Below are 8,875 nucleotides of genomic sequence, written 5' to 3'. Positions count from 1 at the left end.
TTTTTTTACGCACTCGTTCTCTCCCCCTGTGGATCAACTGCCCCTAACGAGAGGTCCACCGCCGTTAAATTACGCTGAAATTATTAAAATATGATAATCTCTGGCAAATTGCGAGGCCAGATGAACCTGTGTACCTTCGTTAAAAACGTCATCGGGCTCGTTAAAGTTGATATTGATGCGCCGGTGACCGGGGGACAGGTAGCGGCCACATAAATTACCACCACGCCTCGGAAGCTTTGTAATTCAATGGTCGAGAGATCTTCCCAAAGATCCTAGGAATTTCGTTTCGATTCGCGTGATGGCGAATTTCGATGGTGGGGCGTGAGAAAACCCAGAAAATATCGGATCGAAATTGTTTGTTCGAGATTCCCGAAGGAATAGAATTTCTTAAGTTAAAAAATAATTAAAATTTCCGAAAGAATCGCTATTTTCGAAAATTTTAAAATTGAGAGTTGTGGAGTGATATTAATATATTATCAGTAGTATGTATATTGAAACCCGATTGTCTCTAGGGTTTTCGCGCATCTCTAGTTTGAATGTAGTGATCACTTCGCAGCCGAATGTGTGGTTGTTTAAATTAGTTCTGGATAATGATTACATTTTTAAATTTAATTCTGGAAATTTAAACAGGTAAGATATATCTAAGATAAAATAATTAAAGGCTGAAATAGGCTCCGTTCTTATTGTTAGACATGGAATATGGGTAAGCGCTTCTACCTCCGTTCGCAAATGTGAATTACGCTTGAAAAATTTTTAAGAGATTATCGAGATCTTTGAGGATTGTTATTTTATACATAACCGTATAAATCAAAGAATTCATTAATCTATCAGAATGTTATGTTCGTGTACATCGTAACAAAATTGTGAATTAATCGTTACGTCAGTCTAGCTTTTAGTCTAGACGTTATTAGAAAAATTTATGATCAATTGGAGAACTCCGAGGAGAAACTCGCTATTTGCATCCAGCCTCTAGAATTATTTGGAACGCGTTCATATATAGAATACAGCGACAGGAAACATAATGATCTGAAAGTCAACCGAGAAACCTGACGCCGTTTAAAATCAATTCTTTATTGCAACGTTCCAAATAAGACAACAGCTTTTTAAGATTTTAATAATTCGAAAATTTCTTAAATATATCATTGTATATTGTATAAAAATACAAAAAGTAAATGAAATTTAATTATTACCGATACTAATATATGGATGCAACAATACACAAAAGTATTAAACGTCTACGAAATCATCTAAAAAATAATGACATAACTCGATTACACTTAGCCAGTCGTTCTATTATTACTGCTCCGTCAGCTTTGTGAAATAATCACGATGAGCACGAGTATTTTAAACGCTTTCAGGAATTCACAGGATCGCGTACACGAGGCCGAAAAAGTAACCACCTTGACCGCTTTCCTATCTTCGTGCGTACCACTGCGAATAAATTCGATCGATATCGGGGCGAAAATAAATTTGAACACCGAGATTTCCATCTCTTTAACTCGACCTTTACATCCTTGATGTAACAGCTATTTTTTTTAAATTAATCACTATCACTCTCGATTATACTTATTATTGTTCGATAGTTACAGTTATTATTGTTCATAAATTACAGATAGCAAACTGATGAAGAAACAGTCTTAATTCTTCAGCAATTTAATTCTATTTGTGAGGAATGAGATATACGACGAACGAGAATAATTCCCTAACTCTTACATTGTGTACGAATCGTACAAAATATCATGAGAGATATAATTTCATATCGGTTATAAAAAATTTATGATCGTCCTTTAGAAATATTCACATTATCGTGTTCTCGCAATAAAATTCTCCCCGCGTTTTTTCTTTATACTCAACTGTTCCTTTTTTTTTTCACACTTTACATTACACTCCAACCGCAGGGTTTTCTTTACATCGGTCGAAACGCGACGAAAGAGGAGAAGAAGACCTACGATTTCTACGACAGTGGTCAGAGAGAGGGTGAAAGGAATAAGAAGCTGAAACTAACGAGCAAAGAGGATAAGACTCCAACACTGTTGGTACCTAGAATCTGTCTCGTAGAAAAAGAAAATAATTCATATATCCATGAAAAATACTCCACAAAAATAAAATATAAAATATAAACGTCCATGGTCGTAATTAGAAATATTCTTATACTCATTGTTAATAGACATTTTGCAAACTCCTCTTTACAGTTGATCAATAATATGACAAAATGCAATAAATAAATATTTATGTATATATTTTCATAAAAAAAAATATTAATTGATCTATATATCATATTATATTATATATTTATACATTAATTAATACTTGATACATATGATTCTCGCTCATATATATATATATATATACATACATAATATATATAATATAATAATATATATATACATATTAATTTTTATGGCATTTTCTCCATATGTATATATCATACATCTTTGTGTCGCATCTTTTCCTTTCCGGAAATAAAAAAAGCATTAAATACCAAAAATACTGCTCGCTTCGTTCCATATTAAAATAAAAATTACTAAGTATAATGTAACAAGTTTAAAATACGCAGGACGTATATTACGTAACCTCTCCGAAAAACAGCTCCAGTGAATACATTGAGTGGCGATTGTTTCAAATACTTCCTGTTAACGAAATTTGCCCGCGAAGCACGAAATTACTTTTGACTCGGCGCAATATGTAACATACGTATTAATTTTTGCATGTGCATCGCCGATACGCCGTCGCAGGACAAACGGTGCAAAGAGATAGAAGGAGGAAGGAGGCGAGATAGAGAGGCGCAAGTACGGTAGCAGGAACGGTCAGATAATTTATTATGGCATTACTCACTGGCGGACACCTCAATGGCCAATGGGTAACTCTCGACGTACGTGTGGTTCTCGCTCGTGTGCCTGCCGCTCTCTCTCTCTCTCTCTCTCTCTCTCTCTCTCTCTCTCTCTCTCTCTCTCTCGCATAGTTGATATTATTTAGCTCGAGAGCCAGCGAGAGCCGACGAGCGCAAACGTGAGGGGGATAAGAAGCGAGGAGCTTCGGGAGGAGGTGGGAGAGAACGCACCTTAGCCGAGGCCTAAGGTCTCGCAACGCATAGATCATCCCCGGCACACCGGGGTATACCGGTTTCGCGTCACGTGTATCCACCGCGCTCACGGCTTCGCGAATTCGCAGACGCATGGCAGGCAGCAGAAAGAGAAAGAGGAACGACCGGGGAAGAAGAGGCTCGAGGAGGAGGAGGAGGAGGAAGAAGAAGAAGAAGAAGAAGCTTTCGTGGAAGACCGCCGCCTTCGAGGCCTCCCTTTACACGCGGATTTCGTTGGTCATTGATACGAACGAACGGTGCCCAGCCACGACTGAGATTAACCGACACGCGTGTTGCGCAATACGTCTTGTTAGCGGCTGCTGCGCGCACACATAAACACACACGCGCGCGTGCCTTTTTATTTTCCCTCACGTGCATCTGGCCTACGTGTGTTAGATTAACGGCGCAGGTATACACCGAGGCTGTCGGATTGATGGGTTTTGGACTTTTGACGGAATTTACACATCAGCGGTGTATATTTTATACATAATATAAAGCGACGCGAGCTTGGAATCTCGCGGAGACTTATTTATCGAACGTACAGTACTGGAAAAACGTTCAAGTTTCTGCTGTGCTTCGAGGATTTTTTTTTTTTTTTCTTTTTTTCTGATTGTGCAACGACAGAGATGTCGCTTTAAATATTCTAGCGCTCTGCGTATTCTCCTAAATGGTGTTTCGAAATATTCTAGGAAAAGGAAATCGCCGTCAACATCAAAAATATATTAGATCTATGTGCTTCACGTGCGTCGAACGTACGTCGAAACTTTCGTCCAGCGTCGTGCAACATCGGTAAAAATAACAAAGAGCGCGAGACAATGTTCCAACATTATTCTTGTAACTCAAACTTATGTATATACCCGTCTGCGCTACCTGAATCGTCGAATAGACACACTATCAGCGCACAATCCCAACAAACACTCCGTCCCAACCACCGTACCCTTCTTCGAAGCTTACATCAAACAAAAACGTCTTTCATCCCAACTCCGTTTCTAACATACATACACACGCAGACCCCCCAACTCGGCGAAAAAGGAAACGACGGCGCGAAACCGATAGAAAATGAAAAAAGAACCTCGGGGGAAAGAAAAGACAAATCCACCAACGCGAATAACTATGTATATAACGTCTGAGCGAACTTCACGAATGTAGCAAGTCATCGGGCGAACTTTTTCATACGAGAAAAAAGAAAAGGAAGAGGATATGGGCGAGCTTCGAAGGAAACATTTACGACCTGTCTGTCTCTCCCTCTCTCTGTCTCTCCCTATTTGTTTTTAAAAGGGACTCGTAAAAGGGACGACCGGTCGGCTCGTCTGGTCGGCTGCCATAAAATGGCCAGTGGGTGTGAAGGGCTGACAGGCCGGGTTATACGGACCATCAAGGTTGCACAATCTGTCATAGAGGGGTTTCGGTGGGGGCGGCAACCTGTTGCTTCATTGTTACTCGGAGAGAACGTGCATGGTAGCTTCGGCGCGCGCGTATACATATAAACTGCCTTTCTCTAACAGGCCGGAGCCATACAGGAGGCTATAATGTGTCGCGACTGTGTGCCGCGGTGTGTTGCACATCCGGACCCAACTCATTTTCGCGGCAGTCGCGCGACGAGCGCCTGTTTGTCATCGTCGCCGCCGCGTGAAAACCCGCTTAATTCCCAGTGCTTTTCTTCCACCGCTGTGGTATACATGCAATGTACCGTAAAGTACGTACGTAGTTCGCGAAATGAAACGACGAGAGACGATACTCGACTAGAGAGAAGCCCTCGCGCTCTCGTCGGTAAATTGCTCACCGCGCTCGAGTAAGTCGCTCGTTTGTTTCCTTCTATTCGATCCATTTCCCCCATTTCTCGGAAATTATATGTCTGTCGGTAGAATCGCCGGTGGACATTGAAATTAAATTTAGGACCTCGATTTCATTCAATTGATTTACATTTGGGAAGAGATTCATTCTCAAGGGCAAGTTATTTCAAATCGGACATGCGCTCTCATCCTATGATCAGAAATGAACCAACAGCAGAAAAAACGTGCTGCAAACTGTACTCTCTCGTTTGATCGTTCTTTTAACTGTAACAACGCGGTTCAGTATACAGGATTAATATATATATATCGATCTTCTCGATGAGATTCAATCGTGTCTAAATGATACGCAACACTGTGGGAATCTTCTTTATCTTCTTAAAGGTATAAAATTATATAGTTCAATTATAACGATTTCATTTTGCGTCATTTATAACATTGCAATAATTTTAAATTAGATCAGATTAATTCTACCTTTCCTAAATGTACAGATATCAATATTGATATTTTACCTATTATTCTTTTATACTTTCTATGTTAAATAAATAATAATAAAGAATAACTAAGAGTAAATAATAATAATAAAGAATAATAAAGAGTAAATAATAATAAAGAATAATAAAGAATAAATAAAGAATAAATAATAATAAAGAGTAATAAAGAATAAATAATAATAAAGAATAATAAAGAATAAATAACAATAAGGAATAATAACAAAGAAATTCTTTCTTGCATAAACTCTGTAAGTAAAAACATTTCTAACATCGTCATCCCACGCCCACAGTTCCGACGAAACTCACTGTAACGCGTGCATGCGCGGATTACACTCGACAGAATCGAGTCCGTATAATACACGCTAAATCCCAAAAATTTGTCACGAGACAACGAGCCCCTCGTTAACGTCTCGCACAGTTGACGTAATCTTCGACGTTGGATCTAGGGTTGGTTCGATTTAATCCTAGAACGTAGCTGTTCCTATCGCACGAGTATTAAGACACGCATAATCGGCATCCCGTGTTAAAGTGCTGCGACGCGTGACTAAAGCGCCGCGACGTCTGGGCGACCCGGGGCGCGCGCGCTAGAGGAAATTCCGATGACTCGTATACTAGAATTCATTAAACATTATCCCGAACGAAGGTGAAAGTAGCCAATTTCATGGTGCAGTGAACCCAATAAAGACGCGGAATGCGTGTCCCGCCATGGACAAGCGAAACGCAAGACGCAAGGCGTAGATACGTACGTTTCAATCTGACGTTTTTCTTTCTTTTCTTTTCTTTTCTTTTCGTTTTTTCTTCCCCCTTCCTCCACGCTCGCAGCGGCACACGTTGTCCAAGGCTGTAACTTTTAATGAATTTTGTACACACACGCACACACGCGTAGATACACGTATTTGATTAATATTTCCAGAGCGTGATTGCTTCTCGCGATATCGCGTTCGACACACGTTCCGCGATTATGTGTATATATATATATATTTTTAAATAGGACAACGATGGAAGTGGGAGAAAAACTGGTCACACTGATTGCGAGACGAGAATCTCGCGATTCGTTTGATAGCTAATTGATCTGGTAAGAAATCGAGTACTGCAAAGATTCTGAAGAATTCGATGTCTTTAGCGAGCACGGTATTGCCTATAGAAATTTTAAAAGGAAATTCTGTTGAAATATTTACTCGCCCTTGCAAAGACACGACAGCGAAGTGAAAGAAAAACCGGTCTGTTATTGGATCTATCATGCAACCGTGAAATGTACGATCTGTTCGAACTGGCTTGACAGCTAATAAATTTACCCTCAAAAATAATTTAACCTCGTGCTGCTTAACGCTAATCGTACCACGCCCGGTTAAAATTTAATTTAAAATTATATGTCTATTGTAACTTCTTTCGTTCATTTAACTTTATGAAAATTCTTATATCAGCTGATCAATCAGTTTTCAATTTTTCTTTTTTCTTTCATTTGTTTCTGTCTTTTTATTGAGAAAAATTTACCGTCTGGCTTGTTTACCGTGAACGATAATCTGCGTTTGTTGACCGGTCAACAAATTTACATCTTTTTATAAAGTTCTTTGCTTGGAACCTTAGCTCTGAATAACTCAACTAAGATCTGAATAGCTATAAGTGAGCCTTCCTTCAATGTCCTTGATTTGGCCAGTAACTCGATGCGTGAGTTCTTTGTAAGAAAATAACTAGACAAATTTTTATTTCAACTAGCAGAAAAGCTTACCACAGAAATTGTTCCACAAAAAAAAAAAAAAAACGTACAAGGAGCATAATAATAATATTTCGCACTTGCAAAAAACATTCCAAATAAGATTTTGCAAAGATAATAAAATTAACTTTTGTATGATTTGTAAAAGATATATTTGCGGAAAATGTACGAAGAGGAAACCCATCATCTACAAACAAATGCAGTTAACAAAACTGAAATATCCTTCGTTTATCTTCAAATGAAATAAACTATACTCCTGTCATTTCCCGTTTGTTGAATATAAAAATAAAAATATATGATTATTTCCTACAATAAATTGAAAATTTCTACTTCTTTCGAATGACAATATTTATTTCGTAAGCGGTCAAATGACGATAGAAATAGGTATTGTAAAATAATAATATAATTAATATTATATTACAGTATATGTTAATATTAATGTTATAATATAATATAATATAATAAATAAATAATATAATAATATTATATAATATAATATAATATAATGTAATAAATAAATAATATAATAATATAATATAATATAATATAATATAATATAATATAATATAATAATGTTAAATGTTTATATGTAATACAAAACCGTATCTTGTAAAAAGAATGAGAAGTTTTAGAAATTTCGAGGAACTCCGTTCCAAAGCAAAGACAAAAAAAAGAAAAAAAGGCCAAGAATCTTCACGAAGATTTCGCGTTCTGCGATCGTCACGATAGAGCAACACCTTCTTCGAGCAACGCGCGGCAGAATAATGGTATTTCTAATCGCAATCTAGCAAGTCGCTCGCAATACGTTTCAGAATGCACCGTTTCCGTGAATTGTGGCAACTCGAAGCGTTTCCTGTGTTTCACCATACACGCAGCTGTGCATCCGTTGATGTTAATCCAGCCTCTTGCCGAGTGAGACTGGGACGCGTGGTTTTTGCTCGGAATCGTTTCCTTCGAGAATTATCGCCGTCGATCGCGTACAATTACGAAAAAAAAAAAAAAAAAAAAAAACACCGTGTCAGACACATCGGCCTGGAATTACTCGAGTCACCCAAGTTTCAATCTCGAAACCCGCAGCGTTGAATAATCAAACTCGCTGCGCGTTTTCGGAGAGGAGGAAAAAAAAAAAAAAAGAAACACGACGAAAGAAACGAGAGCTAAACGAGAACATTATAATAAATAGAATGGTGGTCTTTCGCTTTTATTTTTTTATTTCTGGTGCTTTCGATGCACGAAATTGTTCCGAGTGCAAATAAAGCGGGGAAACATGTAAAAACGAGTGTATAGCCAAATAAAACAGTTTTCCACCGAGCTTCCGTTTTTTTCCAATTAAATATGAATTTGCACGAAAATCCACGATTTAATAATATAACAAAAAAACGAAAGAGAGAGAGAGAGAGAATTGAGAGAAATATTTCAGCAGAGAAATACATTCAATTCAGCAGAGAGAGAGAGAAAAAAAGTGATCACTTTATTTCGATGGTGTTTATTTTACTACGCGGTTACCGTGGCTGGCTGGCTCGAATAACCCTACCTTCGCCAAATAACCTGGTACGCGAGTGTGCTTGGCAAGTACTTAAATACTTAATTGATCAGAGCGAGCTGGCGCTCCGGCCGAAAACAGGTCACCTTAATGCCCCTGTTGTTTAATCGATCAAAAGGTATCTCGTCTCTCGCTGCCGGGCGAGAAATTCGGTAAGAAGAGGGTCAAAGGGGGCGAAATTCCTCGGCGGAGATTGTTCCTCCCGAACAACACACAGGAGACACGAACACGGCGGCAAACAGAGAAAAAAAA

At 38.3% G+C, this 8,875-nt stretch overlaps 1 long non-coding RNA gene across 4 annotated transcripts in view; it reads right to left on the bottom strand.

Annotated features, from left to right (window-relative positions):
* The window catches only part of LOC122538889, a 173,877-nt gene that overhangs the window by 33,964 nt on the left and 131,038 nt on the right, over positions 1 to 8,875 (bottom strand). Inside the window, exon 6 of one of the 4 annotated variants that reach the window (XR_006308939.1) lies at positions 2,384 to 2,452. The exons of the other annotated variants lie outside the window; for them this stretch is intronic. This is a non-coding gene — a long non-coding RNA (uncharacterized LOC122538889). Of the gene's footprint in view, positions 1 to 2,383; positions 2,453 to 8,875 lie in introns of those variants that run through there. 4 annotated transcript variants of the gene reach the window in all.

The sequence above is a fragment of the Frieseomelitta varia genome, unplaced genomic scaffold (assembly GCF_011392965.1).
Source record: "Frieseomelitta varia isolate USP_RPSP 00005682 unplaced genomic scaffold, Fvar_1.2 scaffold_182, whole genome shotgun sequence".
NCBI classification, from domain to species: Eukaryota; Metazoa; Arthropoda; class Insecta; order Hymenoptera; family Apidae; genus Frieseomelitta; species Frieseomelitta varia.
This window is presented reverse-complemented; position numbering and strand designations above follow the sequence as displayed.